Source organism: Plecotus auritus (genome assembly GCF_963455305.1).
Source record: "Plecotus auritus genome assembly, chromosome: 4".
Lineage (NCBI taxonomy): Eukaryota > Metazoa > Chordata > Mammalia > Chiroptera > Vespertilionidae > Plecotus > Plecotus auritus.
The window spans coordinates 5,013,802-5,032,965 of NC_137775.1; the positions used below are offsets into that span (position 1 = coordinate 5,013,802).

Here is a 19,164-nt window from a genome sequence, read left to right on the forward strand (position 1 = left end):
TCAGTAAACACCTGCTGAATGTATCAACTTGGAAAACAATTACAAGCATGCCACATTACAAGGCAGCTGGTAAACAAGCAGATAAATAAATCCTAAGGAAACATCTTTGTGGACCAAAGAGGTTCAAGACAGCGTCTAGGAGGAGTTAACCAGTCAGATACCTGGGGTCACCACAACCTGCCATTCCAAATAGCCTTTCCTTGAAAAGCATTAATTTCACTAAGACAGTATTAACCATGTGGAAATAACTCCGTAACTCTAAGTGGAACTGAACAAACTGTTTTTTCAAGAACTTCCCCAGGTTGTCAAGTCTGCACGGCATTCAAGCCTGGTCCAAGTGCAAAGCCATCCTGGACGATGAGGATGAACATGGGTACTTGCACTCTAACCATTTATTCAGAGTCTCCATGGCAGCAGCTCCCCTTGGAAGGCAGGCACGTGGCAGTGAGAAGCACTAGCACCCTCTCTTCATACTGTCTCACTGGGCGCCTAGAGCAAGTCACCTCACCATTCCACGCCTCTGCTGTCTGAAGGATGGGGGTGGTCACGGCACCTGCCCCTAAGAGCTGCTAAGAAGGTGCAGTAGGTTAGTAAGCACAGAGTTCAGCGCAGTGCCTGGAACACAGTGAGAGCGATATAAGTATAACTTATTATTGCTGTAATTCTTCTTACCTCCATTATCAGACTCTACATTTTCTATCAAAGAACTTTCTCTGTAAGAACCTGACTTACTAGTAACATTTATTTACAGTTAAGTTCCAACCCTACTCTACTCATCACCTACTTTAATCTTCAGGTTCTTTCCATGTGAGCAATGTCAGGCTGGTCAGACCTTGTTCAGTATCAGTAGTACAAGCTGATGCAGAGTGCTATCAACAGCTTCCATTATTACTGCATGAAAATAATCTACATATCAGCTCCATTTCCTAGTTATTGATATACATGCCTAATATTTTCTCACTAATTTACTACAACTACTTTTTCAGAATGTAAAAGTAATGAAGCAGTAAAAACAAAAACAGATACTGTATATTGTACTTACTGGTAATAAAAACACACACACACAGCACTTTAGAAATATGGTGTCTGGGATGAGATAATTATATAACAGTCCTAAGGGAAAAAGTGTCAAGATTATTGCAGACTGGGGCCATGAGCTCCATACTCATTAGAAACAATTTTATTTTAAAAATCAGGTTACCTAGAGTATATAAAATGCCTGTCATTTCAGAGTTCATTTCTATTATTAAGAACAATGATTCTCAAGCATTACTGAAGCACTCCAGGGACTTTCAAATTATCTCACACTACTCAAATTCTAGAAATAGAAATTGATTTTTAATTCATTTCATCTTTAAAAAATAGCCACACTGCACTTTTAGGAGTGTTAAGATGTCAGAAAACCAAAAATTATATTTCTGATATTATGTAATCCAATGGGCTCTGCGGTTCAATGGTAACAGCTTTAGAAAAATGTGGCTATCTCTACAGTAGCTTAATCTCCTGATTTTTCTGCCGTGGAGAAGCTGGAGAGAAGGAAGGGTAGTCAAAATCCACGCAGTGACGAGGTGTTTTCCTACGGGCTGATCCTGGCCTGTTTTTTCTGTTGAGTTCCTGGTTGATTTGTTTAGTTTTAAGTCACCCAACACAGCTTTTTCTTTTTTAAATTAGTAAATAGCATGGAATCATATTTTTTTTATTCTGAAAACAATAGGGGATTTAAATCAACTCTGGAACCTGAGAAGAGCTAGTACTTCTTTGTTGTAATAAGCCACAGACTTTTATTCTATTTTAACAAAGTATCTGGACTTGAATAGACGTGGAGTATATTTGTGCCTGGCTAAAAAACGATATACTTGGTTATCATCTCTCCTGCAGCCTCTACTTCACCTCAGAGCAAATTATTAGTAAAATGTGAGGTGGACTTCTTACCACTAAGTGCTTCAACGTCCAAGCACCACCCTTTATAGACACATTTCAGTTAATCATCCAGTAACCCTAGAATTGACATGCTATGACCCTATACCTGATGGAATTTTGTTCCCTCACATACGTGACAAGAAAAAAACCGAAGCCTACAAGTGGATTTACTGGCTCGGTAGTCAGAAGCCAGGGCAGAATAAGAAGCTGCAGGTGCAGTGTGAGTTCAGGTCTCAACGTGTGACTCCAGGCTCCATGCTTTGCTCCCTATTGGCTTTTTCTCCAGTTCCTGAGGTGAGAATGTGGGTGACCGCTACTCCAAACCTCTCGTCCTCTTCTCATTCATTCAAGGCCATGGGAAAGAACAAGAATTTCACCTGCAGATGTGCTAATGGAAGTTATGACCTCACTCCTGAGCCATCACTGCTGGCCAGGGAATCGCAAAGCCTAAGCCAGTCCTGGGTCATGAGATCCCCTGGGGCTGCACTGGAAGCCTCGCAGGAGCAGGAGGGAAGGGGAGGGCTCACAGGAAGGGTGCATAGTCACTGCATCTCAAAAACAACAGCTGTCTACACCACATCCTCCTCACCTTAGAGCAAATCATGTAATAATTTTATTAATACTTTTCTAGAAGCGTACCAAGACTTAGAGACTTTAATTTTTTTTAAATCCTCACCTGATGATATGTTTTATTGATTTTAGAGGGAGAGAGGAAAGAGGGGTGATGGCAGGAGGGAGGGAGGGAATAAGAAAGAAACATCGATGTGAGAAACATCGCCTGGTTGCCTCTCATAGTGCCCTGACCAGGAATCGAACCTGCAACCAACTGAGCCACCCAGCCTGGGCTAGAGACTTTCAGTAAATTACCCAAGGTTGGAACGATCATCTGCCTTCACCAGCATCTGGTTACCCAGTGGGTCTCGTGTTTCCTTCCAGGGATAGTCTACGTGCATAAAAGCCTACACGTGTGACTTTCCAAAACCAAACGACAGCACCATCTGTTCTGCACCGGGCTTTAGAAACATGCTAGAAACGCACTCAGCTCCCATCTTTGAAAGTCCCAAGAGAAAATGTCCTAATGCAAGAAATAACAAAGTTACCCACCCCAATGGACACCCGAGGTCTCAGGACCCCACTCCTGCCCTGGCCCCCTCTGATGGCAGAGGCTGACTGAAAGCCTCTTGATGTGCAAGTGTCCTCCCTGGTAAAATTCACCACAAGCTATTGTAACAATAAAACAGCACAAAACAAAGGCTGCCTGCAGTTAAAGTCACGGCCTTTCAATGAAAATATGTTTGCATTTTTTAACTGATTCAAGTAAGATATAAAAGGAGGCACTTCTTGCAGTTTGGCACTATAAAATAACTCTAACAAGTACCTTCAGACCAGATACAACTACACCTGGCACATTTTCTGCAAAGTTATGGTTACAGAGAGATCTAGAACCACATGATAAGGAGTCTTTGTCCCAGTATATTATGGAATGAACAATAATCTGGATACTATACAAACACTACAAAGATAAAAACATTTAAAACTTAACTCTTTGCCTGTTCCAGCAGGGGCAACTGTATAATTGTGTACTTGAAAAAAAGTGTGTGTGTTTTAATGAAAATGGTACTGACATCCACTCTATGCTCAAGCCATGCACCGGAAGGTATTTGGTAATGGCAATTGGTAACGGCAATGTGAGGATCCACCCCTCTTTGGGGACCAAGGCTCTGTACTCAGAAAACTTAAATTAACTGGCTGACCCAGGGGCAAAGTGTTTTAACCAACTGAGCTAATTAGCCCAATTCACAAATGCCCATCAGAGACAATTAGAGATAGATGAGTTCCTGATATGCTTTACACATAAGACAAAAGGCTTATCAGATGCTGTTCAAAAGGGCTAAGAACATTACACTGAATCAAGCAGCTAAACTGAAGGAACAACTCAATTCTGTTATAAATCATTTTAGCGTTAATGATCATAATTTTTCATGCAAAAAATTGTAATGATTTTATAGATGTTCTGATTTTACAGACAAACCAATCAAGAAGAAAAAGAATCATCAAAAGGAAATTTCATGGATAGTTCAAACTTTCACTTGAGAAGTGATATATCACGTTTGAGATCAGCTTTGAGGTCCAGGTGTTCTGAAGGACAGGTAGCACCTGTGTTGCCTTGAGAGTCGGGGGCTGCAGTCAGAGGGTAGGTACACGAGCATTGGGGTCACAACAGCACCATCTTCTCTTCCGAGTTCCTTAAGGGCCCATCCCGCCCCCCTTATCACCTATTTCCTTGCCTTCTTCCTTCCTAATGTCAGGCCCTCCCCTCTCTCCTATGGCAGCACCTGGTTCCCTAAACACTGTAGTCTCTGCAGTCCCTACTTCTGCAGAGCAGGTTCACGGTAAGGGATCACTGACAACCACTGGACTGGGATCAAACGTGTATTTCCTCAGAATGCCTGCTTGCCAAATGGGATATGCCATTTGTGAAAGTTTTAAATTCTTCCGTCTAATTTTAAAATTTTGCCACGAATGGTTAAGTATTACCTTTATTAAAGTGGAGGGGATGTTTCGGTTTGTGTTCAGCCTTTCTGTGGGTCTATTTTTAAAAACAGACTCTGGCCTCCAATTTTAAACAGATACCATACGGCTGCTTCCTTACTAAGTTATTTATTTTTCAAAAAATGTTAACAGCAATTTTGGCAGTTCTTCATTAAACATTATTTATAAAACATAAACAGCTCTAGTGATCATCCATGAAGTGACTTCAGAAGCTTATAAAAAGTCAACTCCACCTCCTTCTGACTGACAATGAGCCTCCCGTCCTTTCTTGAGGCCCCTTTGGGTGATGCTGGAATAGCCAGACTGCTGGAAAGCCTATCACTACTTCTTAGTAGAAAAGGAAAACAAGTCCTTGGTTCTGAAGTAGCTGCTTCTGGAAGCATCCAGGTCTCTGAAGTCATGCAAAGGAAAGGAGATGTATGTGGGGAGAGACAAGGAGTTAATGGCCAGCAGGCCAATAAGAACTCCTATTTAGAGAGGTTGTGTCTTTGTTTTTTTTTTAATAAAAAGAAAAGTCTAGCATGGAATAGAATAACCGAAAAGGCAAATAATAGCTAGAAAATCTTCTGTAGAGTCCACAACACTTTGGACATCTTTTTAGGTCAATAACTCATGAGCTTGTTTGGCCTAGACCCATGGTCGGCAAACTGCGGCTCGCGAGCCACATGCAGCTCTTTGGCCCCTTGAGTGTGGCTCTTCCACAAAATACCACGGCCTGGGCGAGTCTATTTGGAAGAAGTGGCGTTAGAAGAAGTTTAAGTTTAAAAAATTTGGCTCGCAAAAGAAATTTCAATCGTTGTCCTGTTGATATTTGGCTCTGTTGACTAATGAGTTTGCCGACCACTGGCCTAGACCCCTAAGGACTGGGAAGTGACTGGGTTGAATGTAATGTGCCAAACACCTGATTCCACAGATAACTTCTCTTGTTACCTGGTACATACGGGGAGGTTAGAATTGGTGGTGCTGGAAGAGACCTTCGAGATTACTTAGTAATGATGAAGAAACTAAGACAGGATTTCTGGACAGGATGCCTTGTGAATTCAAGTTTTAAATAACATTCACGACTCCAAATGACAGCAATGACAGATAAAGTATTTTTAGGGAGGGAGGAAGGCAGGGAAAGAGGGAGGAAACCAGTCATGTTTATAAACAAGGAAACAAGACACATGGAACAGAAACCAGGCTGGCCAGAGGGGCTGCAGCTACTCTTCAGAAACAGGACGAGGCCCGGGCAGCACCAGCGGCCAAAGGCACAGCTCATGTTAGGCAGGCGAGGACGAGGCAAATGGTGAGACCAGTGCACTAAGCCGCATGGGCTGGGAGCAGCACACACTGTCTGTGGAAAGAGACCAAAAAGGCTCTGTGACCACTGCTGGGGAGTGTGGCTGCGACAGTCACCTGGGGCAGCAGCAGGAAGCACAGAGCTTGCCACCTGAACCTGGCCTAGGGAGCAGACTGGTCTTATTCTCGGTATCAGAACAGGAGTGGAACCTCCGATTAAGATCCACCTCGAAGCTAGGGCCTGGCGGAGGGTGAGATAACAGCAAAACCACTGCACAGGCAGAGGAGAGGGCCAGAGCGGGACAACGCCTCCCACCTAAGACCGGCTTCTAAACTAAAGCCCAGCGCAGGAGAAGGAAACGAACTTCAAAAAAGACTGACAAAAATGCAATCTGATAAAGTCCCTCCTGGCAAGATGAAAACACGGCAAACTGAAAATGGCTTGAATATAAATGTGTTAAAACCTCTGAAGAGATACAAAACAAAATACCCGCCCTCCAATTTTTTTGAAACAATATCAGTCAGATAGTGAATCAAGTGATAGATTTGAAAACAAATATCTATTTGAAATCCTGGAAATTAAAAATACGGTCATCGATTTAAAACTCAATAGATGGGAGAAAACACCAAGCACCAAAGGAAAAATCAAGCCTCTATTTAGAAGTCTGTTCAGAGGACAGAAAGATAAAATATATATAAAGAGGCAGGTATCACAACAGGTGAGAAGAAACATAATCTAACAGGATTTCCAGAAATGAAGCTAGAAGGAATGGTGGTGGGTAGCAATATTAGAACTAGTGCTAACAATTTTCCAGAATTGAAGACATGACTCTTGATACTGAAAGTGCACAGGTGTGCCAAGCAACTGGATAAAATAAGATTCTTCTGGGTAGATTGTCGTGAGGCTGAAAAACGTCAAGGATAAAGAGAAACTCTTGAAGAAAAGAAAAGGAAAAAAGGGGGAAAAGAGTTAAACGGAAACGATCATTAGACTAGCAGCAGACTTCTCAATAGCAACAACACTAGAATGCAATAAAGTCATATTTTCAAAGTTTTGAGGGAAAACCACTGTTAACCTAGAATTCTGTAGCCGGGAAGAGTGGGGATAAAATTAAGGCATTTTCTGAAATATAAGAACTGGGTTTACCACTTACAGACAGCTGCTATAGGAAATACTAGAGGATATATATACCTCAGCAAAATGCTTAAAAACCCAAAGGGGAAAAAGGCAATGCAATGAGCTGAGAGGGAATAAAAGACTTATTTCAGGTTTCATAAATAAGTAATGGCTGAGACAAATGAGAACGTGGGATAAGACTCCCAAATTAGTACCCTTTCTTCTAACTCTGCCTCTTAATCCTGCACTTTCATCTACTGTTTTTACAGGCCTTTTTACTGGTTTTTAGAAACAGAGAAAGGGAGAGGAAGAGAGTGAGAGCACCACACTGATGGCTGCCTCTTGCACGCGCCACCCCCACCCCTCCGTCAGGGGTCAGGTGTCAGGGATCGGGCCCAGGACAACCCCCAGCCAGCTGAGCACAGCCGCGTTTTCATAGTTCAGCTTCTAGTTAGATATAAAGCCGCAAGTGAACGGCCCCTAAATGTGACCAAGACATTTTCCACAACATTTAGATCCTTATTTATCCTTTCTAAATTTAAAAACTTCCCTGGAATGTAATTATAATGAGGAAGAATCCCAAGAGAAGTTTTTATTAGTCATTTCACTTACTGTGCATTTCCTTGGTCAAAATACCTGGTCCTCAGCATTGTGCTCTATTTTCTTCATATTTAACACAAAATCATGATGTTTTCTCACATAATTTAAAAGGTGAAGCTTTGGTAGTTCATAATTGCCTTTGATTTGTACCGAATGAAGAGAAACTCCGTGCATCTCTAAACAAAGTTTTTTAATATGACATCATGTCACTATTTTAATATGTATTCCCTAAAGATGCCAATACCCATGTGTACCGACGTAATAAAAACAAAATGCATGTGACTATCATATCTTTAACCCAAAAGGAAACAGGAGTTAAAACAACAATAGATAAAAGTCCAGCTGGCACTCATAGGTGAGTTAAAAAACAGGTGCTCTCAGAGATGTAACAGTGATTCAGGTAAAGATACTGGTTTCTTTGTACGATCTGCGATACATTAACACCTTCTCTAATGAAGTCATCTCAGAATTTCCGCATCTCGATGCAGAGCAATTATCTGCCTACTTTTAGGCTCTGTAAGTTATCTGTAACCTTGTACATAGTGCCAGCAGAGGAGAGTCCACAGTTTTTCATATGATAACACAGGCAATGAAAGGAGTATTATTTTAAACAGCACATAGTGAGGAAACACATCCTGATTCTAAAACAGAAACTGTGACTTTGCATCTGACTGTCTTTGAGTCAGATTTACTACCCAAGTTTGTGTGGATGGGTTAAGCGCAGACAGACAATCTACAAACCCAGGCGCCAATAACCTCCGAGAAACAGAAATACAATTATGGAAATCCCTCAATGCGGGCGGTCAGACTGGGACAGAGCTACACGCAGTCTGCCTGCTGTGCTCTCAGGGACCACGACAGGGTCGGACTTCCCTGGAACGAGCTCGTGTTTTCTATGAAGGATCACCTGGCAGGAGAGACGAGAAGCCAGCCTGTGGTCAGAGTCAGTACAAACAACCAAGTGTGCAGGTTCATAGCCCTGGGCAAGCGCTGATGCCACTCCAGCGTTATTTTTAGGCACAGGACATTACGCAGCAGAGCTATTTCATGAGCCATGGCGTCTTCTGTGTGGGGCCAAGAACAGTCCTCACAGCAGACTTCCAACCAACTGAAAATGTTCAAAGCCTGGGGAGCCTGCAGATTCCTGAGGCAAAGGGAGTAAGCCACTACAGTGTTTATGTGGGTGACAGGAAAATGTGTGCCACACGGAGGAGGAGATGGAGCACAGACTCCTCTGTAAGTTAACCTCTGGAGCCAGGAGGTAGATGGAGCACAGACTCCTCTGTAAGTTAACCTCTGGAGCCAGGAGGACGCTGCTATACTGTGCAGAGTTCACATGCTGTTAGAAAGAAAACATGGAATAAATGTGGAAGTGATGACAGACACCGGCTCCCCATGTGCCAAGAGCCTTCCTCACATTTCACTCTATCCATGTCCATACAGTTCCAATCTCTGCAGCGAGAATGAACATGTACGGTTTTAAAAAAGAAAAAAGGCAGCTTGCACCTCAAAAGAGGTGAGCACATCAAATACTAATTGATTTGAGGGACAAGCTATAAACTAGGGATTCACTTTTGATTAAATGAAATATAACACTAATCCACCAATTAAGGAAAAACTAGTGCAAAGCCAGACAATCTGGAACATTGACTAATTGGGCTTTTGAGGTTCTCTTTCAGGGACCTACGGCTCATCTCTCTCAATGCTAAGGGGCAATGCGTGGTTCTTTTTAACAGTGAAAAACACTCTACTCGTCATTTTATAAAAACTATAAAAAATACTACTCTATTTAAAAACATCAGTGGATCTGGATGTACTGTGAACAGCAATAGCTATTCTTAATACTCCTCTGCTCAAAACCCACCACAAGTGCCAATCTCACTCAGAGTCAAAGGTGAGACCCCGTGGCAACAGCACTAGGACTAAGAGAGGGATAAAAGGAACCGTCCCCTGCAGGGCTCCTGCATCTTATCCAAAGTCAATATTAATGTAAAGTATGCTGTGATAAACCCAAGATTATGCTATACAGTAGTTCCCCTTATCCCTGGGGGAAATGTTCCAAGACCCACAGTGGATGCCTGAAACCACGGATAGCAATGAACCCAATTTACACTATGTTTTGTCCTATACATACAAACTATGATAAAGTTTAATTTACAAATTAGGCACAGTAAGAGATGAATGACTAATAGAATATAACAATATACTGTAATACAAGTTTCATGAGTGTCTCTCAACGTATTTTCTTGTACTGTACTGTACGCACTCTTCCACTGATGATGTGAGGTGATACAGTGCCTATGTGATGAGATGAAGGAGGTGAATGACAGTCATTGTGACATAGCATTGGGCTACTATACTATGGGTTACTTGAACACAGCACTGTGATACCTCGACAGTCTGTCTGATAATCAGCTACTAAGCGGCTAACAGGAGTGTCTAGAGCATGTAGACACTGGACAAAGGGATGATTCACATCTGGGGAGGAACACAGTGGGATGGCTTGAGATTTCATCACACTACTCAGAATGGTGCACAAATTTAAAGCTCATGCATTGTTAATCCTATATAATAAAACCCTAATATGCAAATCGACCAAAAGGTGGAATGACCAGTCGCTATGATGCGCACTGACCACCAGGGGGCAGACGCTCAATGCAAGAGCTGCCCCCTGGTGGTCAGTGTGCTCCCACAGGGGGAGCGCCGCTCAGCCAGAAGCTGGGCTCACGGCTGGTGAGCACAGTGGCAGGGGCAGGAGCATCTAAGGCGGCAGTTGGACATCCCTCGAGGGGTCCTGGATGGCTAGAGGGTGCAGGCTGGGCTGAAGAACCCCCTCCCCCAGTGTATGGGCCTCTAGTACTATAATAACTTTGTATGGTAACAGAACGTAATTTGACTAATTATGGTAACACTTTGTGATTATATAAATACTAGAGGCCCAGCGCACGAAATTCGTGTACTGGTACGGTCCCTAGGCCTGGCCTGTGATCAGGGCCATCTTCCCCAACTGCCCACAGCTGGCCCTGTCCCCCATCACTACCCACCCCTGATTCCCCATTCGCCATCAGGTGATCGGTGCCTGATGGCTGGGGGAAGGGACCAAGAGGTGGTCAGTGCACCTCATAGTGGTCCAGCAGTCATTCTGCCATTAGGGTCAATTTGCATATTACCCCTTTATTATATAGGATGAAATCACTATGTTGTACACCTGATACTAATATAATATTGTACATAAATTTTAAAAAACTTATGAACTCCCCTGGCCGGGTGTAGCTGGAGCGTCGTCCACTACATCAAAAGGTTCTGGGTTCCATTCCAGGTCAGGGCACATAACCTAGGTTGCAGGTTCGATCTTGGGTCAGGGTAAGCATGAGGGGAACTGATCAATGTTTCTTTCTTACATCAATGTTTCTCTCTCTCCCTTCCTTTCTCTCTAAAAACTAATAGAAACATATCCTCAGGTAAATACTGGGAGAAATAAATATATAATAACCTCTAGTAAAATCCCTAAGGCATAGTGGTTATATAATTACCCCCAAATCCCAGAGGTGCTCCTTAGCAAACAGCAGTGGTGCAAAGTCCCAACAGAACCTTGGGGTAGGGACACAGTGTTTCCTGGGTCAATGAAGGAGCTTCCTGAAGATTCTAGAGCCAATTTCCACAGCAACCACTGGCTAATTCAGAGGATGAAGTGCCATTATAAAATGAAACCATTCAGAGAATCTCAGAGTCAGAGGCTTTATTTAGAAGAGGATTATTATTAGAGAATTCACATTGTTTCAATCTCCAGGGTGAAAAAATGTAGTGCTTATAGGGATTTTAAGAATGATCTCAGAGATCTAAAATGTAAAGACAATTTCTGAACCTGTCAACCAATGAGAAATCCAGCGGTATAACGTTCTCGATACCTGTCACTCCACAAACAGCACTCAGTTAAGAGACGCCTGAACTCAGTAAACAAGCCGGAAACGCAGAGCTGGAGGGTGGAAATGTATTTTCAAGTAGAGGAGAAATGAGAACACGTGACAAACTTCACCAAGCGCACTGCTTTCAATTTCCAGAGTATTAATATGTATATTGAATGTTTATTGTTTGTTGGCTTCAAATTTTCCAATTAATTATACATAGCTACAGGACCTACAAATGAAAGTGTAAAGCAGGAGTCCTCAAACTACGGCCCGTGGGCCACATGCGGCCCGCCAAGGACATTTATCCGGCCCGCCAGGTGCCGCAGCCTATCCTGCTTAGCAGCCAACTCGTCCTGGCCCGCATAGGAATTTGTTCATAGTTTTTTTTTAAAACTATAGTCCGGCCCTCCAACGGTCTGAGGGACAGTGAACTGGCCCCGTTTAAAAAGTTTGAGGACCCCTGGTGTAAAGCAATCATATCTGCAGCACGAGTAATTTGGGGACATTAACTTAAAGTAGAATTTAAGCAATCTAAAGAAAATTATAAAAGCCTAATGGGAGATAAAGACAAATGGAGAGATGCCTGAAGATTCTATCCGGAATCCTAAATATAGCAGTAGAGACATGTGCCAAGTTACTATGCAGGTTTGAAGCATTATCAAACTCTCAGTGGAAAGCTATTGGCAGAGCCACAGGCGGAGGGGATGGCGAAGCATCAGTATTACTGGAGCCCGGAGGTCTGGGAGCAGACAGACCACACGCCGCAGATCAACATCAATCCCATGTGAAGATTTCTAGCTGGCTCACCCTTATTTGGGACCCGATTTTTATTTTTATTATTTTTTTTGCATCAGCTAGAATCTGCTCTCTGAAACCTTGGTTATTAGAGTAAAAAGTGATAGGAAAATTTAAGTAGACACAAATACCAAAGAATATTGAAAGGAAAAACAACCCTATTTGCCTTTTCTTTGGTATTTAAACCCAATATTTTAATGGGTGGGAAAAACGTGATGAATATAACACAGAAAAATTTACTAAATCCACAAAATTAAAGCAGCAATATCAGTCTATATAGATGACAAACTGATATTACTAAATTTCAACCCAATTATTAAATAAAGACATAAAAAGTAAAGCTGTAATATATGACTTTATATCCCTTAATTAGCCACAAAGAAACTAAGACTCCACATGATCTAGAAATTCTAGACTCCAGAATTTTTTTTAAGAAATCTGGTATTCATCATTTTGCCAATCCTTTTGGGGAAAAATACGGAAATTTTTAATATAGCAGCTCAGCAGTCCCCCAAGGCTCTAACTCAAATAGCATAAACCAGAGAGCATGGTGTGCATACAGCCCTAAAAATAAAAGAAGGCAATGAGTTGTATGCCCAGCAAGTGGTCCAAGCAATAAGTGATGAGTGACCGCAGAGCCACCGAGTGCAAAAGACGGAGGTCTCATCGGTCCAAATGGTCAGGGCACTTCAGGCAAAAGGAAGGCTAAGCAGAGTCCCCAAACCAGGCCAGTTCAGGTGTGGTGGACAGCTGGGGAACAGGCCCAGGCTCCTCTGTGAAACCACCCCCTTCCTCTAAGAGGAATAAAACCGCCCTGACTCTGTGTGTGCATGTATGTGCTGTGTGTGTGCATGTACCCACCCTGCTCCGGCTCCTCCCCAATACGCACACACACAGGAGGGGTGCACCCACAGTAGCAGGTATGGGAGGACACTCACCCAGTAACAAACTTAAGAAAATAAAACTGCTCTAGCCGGTTTGGCTCAGTGGATAGAGCGTTGGGCTGCGGACTGAAGGGTTCCGAGTTCGATTCTGGTCAAGGGCACATGCCTGGGTTGCGGGCTCAATCCCCAGTAGGGGCATGCAGGAGGCAACCAATCAATGATTCTCTCTCATCACTGATGTTTCGATCTCTCTCTCCCTCTCACTTCCTCTCTGAAACCAATAAAAATATATTTAAGAAAAGAAAAGGAACTACCTTAATGAGACTTAATTCAGTAAACATGACTTGTACCCAACAGTTACAAGTGGCCCTGTAAGTTGAACGTTTACATTACTGTTCAACGTTTGTTGAATCGAGAGGCTAAATAAATACAAAACAATTCTGATAAACTTACCCAGAAAAATGCATTTTCACTGGTCACCAAATTACCAAGATTCCACCAAATGAAGTTACAGATCTCTGAACACGCCTACTGGTGGCCACTGTAGTTTCAACATCACGGAGACGGGGGCACCGGAGGACAGGTGCTCCGAGGTCTAGGTCAGACCATACTCCTGCTCTGTCCTCACACTGGGCTTCGTTCGATGCTCAGGAGCAGATCCTCCTCAACTATGCTCGCTTGGCCCCTAGAGGAATGTTCCCTGAGCTCGATGACGCCTCTCAGGACAGGCCCCACAGGTGAGCATGGCCCTCGCCCACCCAGGAGTGTGTAACACCTACACGAGAAAAGCAGTCCTCAGGGACTCCCATGAGGGGAGGTCTTAGAGGAAGTGAGGCAGTGCTCCAGTCAGGAGGAGCCTTTGTCATAATCAAGGCCCACCTCAAAAGCCACATTGTTCAGGAATATTCTGTGATCTCCCCCCCACACCCAAAGTCCCTCTTCTACCTCTAGTCCCTCCGTGGCCCTGGCTCTGCCTTGGGGCAGTGAACTGGGTCCCTGTACAGACCTCCCCTTGCAGCCTGCTCAGCTCTTTTCCCCTCAGAAGGTGCAACATAAGGAGGCCGACTCAATGCCACAATATTGAACCTGCTCCTATTGTACAGAAATGCAGCATGTTAACACTCCTGGGGATATGGAGGGGAGACGTCACAGCTCAGGCAGCTCTCCTCCAGCACAGTCCTGGCCCAAAACGAGCTGACAGGTGCTGACTCGACAGGCTTACTGCCTGAGAAAATGGCCAAAGTAAGGCTAACTGCCATGTTCCTTCACCAAATTACGTTTACTTTAAGCATGTATTTTACGTGTCCACTTTTTATTATTATTTGTCACACTTTAAACTAAGAATTGCATGGAATTTTCTCCACCACAGCACCACCACCCTTCAGTGTCACTGCTGCTGAAATCCCATCTTCCTCCAGGAGGCTGTTGGCTTTGAAGGAGAGTTTGAGGCAGTGGTAATTTTTTACTCCACTGACTCCGTTTCTAAGGCAGAGCTTTGATTTTCCCCCAGGGCAACACCATTCCCTGCTCTTAGCCTCCGTGACAGGAAAGGAATGACTCCTTCTAGCCCTGGCTCAGGCCTGCCAATCAGAGCTTTGCCTCCCTTTGGCCATAGTGACTGGTTCAGGTGTGGCACACGACTAATTCCACATATTCAGAGTCAAGGCCGACACTTTTATTGGAGAAGCGCAGTCTCGCCCTGACCGGTTTGGCTCAATGGATAAGAGCTTCGGCCTGCGGACTGAAAGGTCCCAGGTTCGATTCCGGTTGAAGGCATGTACCTTGGTTGCAGGCACATCCCCAGTAGGAGGTGTGCAGGAGGCAGCTGGTGGATGTCTCTCTCTCATCGATGTTTCTAACTATCTCTCTCCCTTCCTCTCTGTAAGAAATCAAAATATATTTAAAAAAAAAAAAAAAAAAGAGAAGTGCAGTCTCTTTTCCACTGAAAGGAGAACTGGGAGACTATTAGTCTAAGGTCCTCAAGGGCACCCACGCTGAATGAGCCAGCCTATGAAGCCAGCGTAGAAGCAGAGCGATGGAGAGACACCATGTCCCAACTGGTCGAGTAATGACTCAAGCCCGAGATCCCTTGGGTGCTTGTAGTGCCATGAGCCAATGCATCCCTTTTACTAAATGCTTAAGCCAATATAAATAATTTTTCTGTACTTGTAACTATATATATCATAATCAATAAAATCTGTGTTCACCCTGTTCACCCCTCTAACCACATCACTTAGTATGGAAGCTAACACACAGAAGATGCTTAATATTTTCTTCAAATGAGCTGAATGAAAACTTAGGGTGAAATGTCAACAGTGAAATAATTGTCACAATTCATCTTCACTAGGAAAAAATATGAAAAGTTGACTTTCCAGGCATAAAGCTATTCTGAAAAGAAACCCTCCATTTATAGTAGTTATTATAAATCCTTGGAACTTAAGTGAATTTCATACTACATGGAAGTCTTGGCAGTTCCTTCCAGATTGAGCTAACTCTATGATAACCGCTGACTGTTATAGAATTGTTCTGTACCCTTGGTCATTACAAAAGGGGCATGGGCTACCTCAAGAGAACATCTGGCTCTGGGTCATTTCGCTAAAAATTTAATTGGCCCTTTTTCACATAAAAAAAAAAAAATAAGAGAGCTGCTCAACAACAGGGCCAAACGTTCCTAATAAATGTCATGCCAGCTGAGAATGAATTTTATTTTAAATAATTAAGTTCTCAATTCTTCAGACATGAAGGAAATCCCATTACACAAGTGAAACAGCAGAGCATAAGCTAGGGGTGGGAGGTATGGTGGGGAGACCAACACAAAACATGGTTTCAGTATGAATTCATTACCACAGTGTAAGTCTCTGGAATGACTCTGTAAAGATCAAGTCACACTTCCACCCAATCCTTACTTCACCTAACAATGGATTTTCATGATCTTTGGCCATAGCTATGAGACGAGAAAGAGGTCTTTGGTCATGTTATTTAAGCCATTTCCTAATTAGTCACCTGTAGAACTTTCCTGAAAAGAAGAAAAATTAAAAACTAAAATTGTGAAGATATCAAGTAAATGGAGACAACCGTTTTTAAACTCTGTTTTTAAATTGTTTGAATAAAATATACTTCTAAACATCAACTTACGTTATCTTATAAACAAAACCATTAAGCATTTATTTCTGCTACTGAGTTTACAAAATATACCTTGCTGACAACGATGCTATTTCCAAGGTTATTTCCTATTTTAAAGATCCGGAGAACAAATACGTGCTTAAACTCTAAAATTGAAGAACCAAGCAAGAGAAGAGTGGCGCGAAGACAGACAGCACTGGTTCTTGCTCTGCACACCATTGTGGAGACCGAATGCAGGGAGAGGAAAAAAGTAGGAAGTGAACTTAGACAGGAAAGATCATTTCAGGGTAAAGAAAGTTCCCTAGGATAAAGACAATTTTCTCTGTATTTTAGGAGAACAAATCTATCTAGGCCAAGTGGAAAAAACACAAATGCCAGGAAGAATTCCGTAAGACAGCAACAATGAGGAAGAGAAACCGAATGTAGGTTGCCAGAAGGTACAATGAAAACATCCAGTGGTGTAATGTTGGGCAAAATGCACAGGCCTGTTTGTTCTGGAAGTTCAGAGTCAAGCACGTGGGTGGACCCAATTAGAAATACCAAACTGCTGCACAGCACAGACTCTCCTGTTCTGGCTCCCTTCCCACCCTCCCTGGCCCTTCCCGGACCATGTCCCTGAGAGATAACTTTAACCAACCTTAGACAAACCCTCCAACTGGAATAGGATACCCCCTTGCGCAGCACACGAGGGATCCATTTCTGCATTATGCCTAACAGCCTCTCTGTTGAAGGATGACTAGGTGGCTCCGTGTACACCTGAGGCCAGGTACTGCTGTAGACTAGGATGGAAGTAGGCAGGATGAATGCCTTGCAGCTATGGAGGTGACACGGATGAGGTTCCCAACGTCCCAGAATCCCAAACCTGTAATAAAACTAGTGGCACAAGCTCAGCCTCCTTCCCAGCTTGGACACCCCGAACCCTGCTTCTAACCCCTCACCGGCCTCCTGCCTCACATTCCATTCCTCTATTTTGCAACCATCAGGCTATTTCTCAGAGAGACACCATGGCTCCACTGGTTCAAACCCAAAAGAAAATGCAGCCCTGGTTAGAGTGTTGGCCTGCAGGCCCAAGGGTAATGGGTTCAATTCCCGGTCAAGGACACATACCTCCGTTATGGGTTCAATCCCGGCCCTGGTCAGGGCCCATGTGGGAGGCAACCAATCCATGTGTCTCTCTCTCTCACTTCGATGTCTGTCTCTGTCTCTCTCTGTCTCTCTTCTCTCCCCACTCCCACTCTTCCCTCCCTCCCACTCTGTCTGAAAATCAATGGGAAAAATATCCTCAGGTGAGGATTAGGGGGGGAAAAAGGAAACGCAGATGGGCAAAAACCCAAGGATGGCAGGGAGTCTAGTAATAATTAAAAAGAACTGAGACATAATGAGCTCTTTTATGTGCATTTTCCACGGACTGTATCTTTCAGTCACCACAGGCAAGTTAGGAGGTAGATGCTATGTTCCCGTACAGATAACATAACCAAAGCACAAAAAATACGTGATTTGTCCCAAGTCATACAGAAAGAGGCTCGGCTCAAACCCAAGCAGTCTGCTCAAGAATCCATAGGCACAGCTATTAATGAACATGAACAGATGCCGGAGTTAGGGAAATATTTATTTGCCCAGGACTTCAGTAATAACCTCCTTCATTCTCATCTTGACACGATGCAGCTTGAAGCTGCTTCCCTAGGAGGCTGTTACCAAAAAATTACTGCCTTGTGCCCACATCCTTCTCTCTTCCTCTCTAGCAAAAACACACCCAAAGACAGTGTTTTTCATGTGTCTAAGTTACTTTCAGACATGATAATTTATTTCTATTAGAAAAAAAATTGCTAAAGAAAAATAATGAACAATGCCATCATTTTGACAAATGCTATTTTCTAAATAAGATATAATTCTATTAATATTTTTGTTTTGTTTAGGGAAAATAAATCTATTTTAAAAATACGTTTTTATTGATTTCAGAGAGAGGAAGGGAGAGGGAGAGATAGAACAGAAACATCAATGATGAGAGAATCATCGATCAGCCTCCTCCTGCACACCCCACATTGGGGATCGAGCCCGCAACTCTGGCATGTGGCCTGACTGGGAATAGAACCATGAATAAATCTACTTTTAATGCCTTTAAGAACCTTTAAAAAATTTTTTTAAATATATATTTTTTTATTGATTTCAGAGAGGAAGGGAAAGAGAGCAACATCAACGATGGGAAAGAATCATTGATTGGCTGCCTCCTGCACACCCCACACCATGACGAAGGAGCTCTTTCTGCCCAGCTGACCTATCTGTCAGAGGTTGGATATGTGGGTTGCATGGAAATAATGTTGCTGCCTCAGCTACCAGTATATGTTATATGGCCACAATTTTCTATGTGCTTTCTGTCCGTTATTTTATTTAACCCTCATAACAACTCTCTACAGCTTTATTATCCCTGACTTTCAGAGATGCTATAGAATTTATCCAAGGTATAGAGCTGATGACAAAGATGGCAGACCTGGGATTTCAATTCATGTCTGTGTATTTTTTCCTTCTGTGAGACACTGCTTCGAAAAAGGCGAAGCATACTGAGCCCAGAAGCAGTTATGAGTGACTGTGTGCTTTGGACAGTGAAAGGTTTGGTGAGACACTGGAGAATAGTACAGGGCAAAAGCTTCTTGGGAGGGGGACTGGACTCCGCATCGCCATGATAAGAAAACTAGAGGAGCCGAAACCGGTTTGGCTCAGTGGATAGAGCGTCGGCCTGCGGACTGAGGGGTCCCAGGTTCGATTCCGGTCAAGGGCATGTACCTTGGTTGCGGGCACATCCCCAGTGGGAGGTGTGCAGGAGGCAGCTGATCGATGTTTCTCTCTCATCGATGTTTCTAGCTCTCTATCCCTCTCCCTTCCTCTCTGTAAAATATCAATAAAATATATTAAAAAGAAAAAAAAGAAAACTAGAGGAGTAAGTGTTTGTGGGCTGGTCCTGGGGGGCAGGGGGAGGAGGCTGGAA

General features: G+C 43.2%; 1 protein-coding gene across 2 annotated transcripts in view; it reads right to left on the bottom strand.

Moving 5' to 3' along the window:
• The window catches only part of TULP4 (TUB like protein 4), a 149,998-nt gene that overhangs the window by 78,784 nt on the left and 52,050 nt on the right, over nt 1-19,164 (bottom strand). The window lies entirely within an intron of this gene.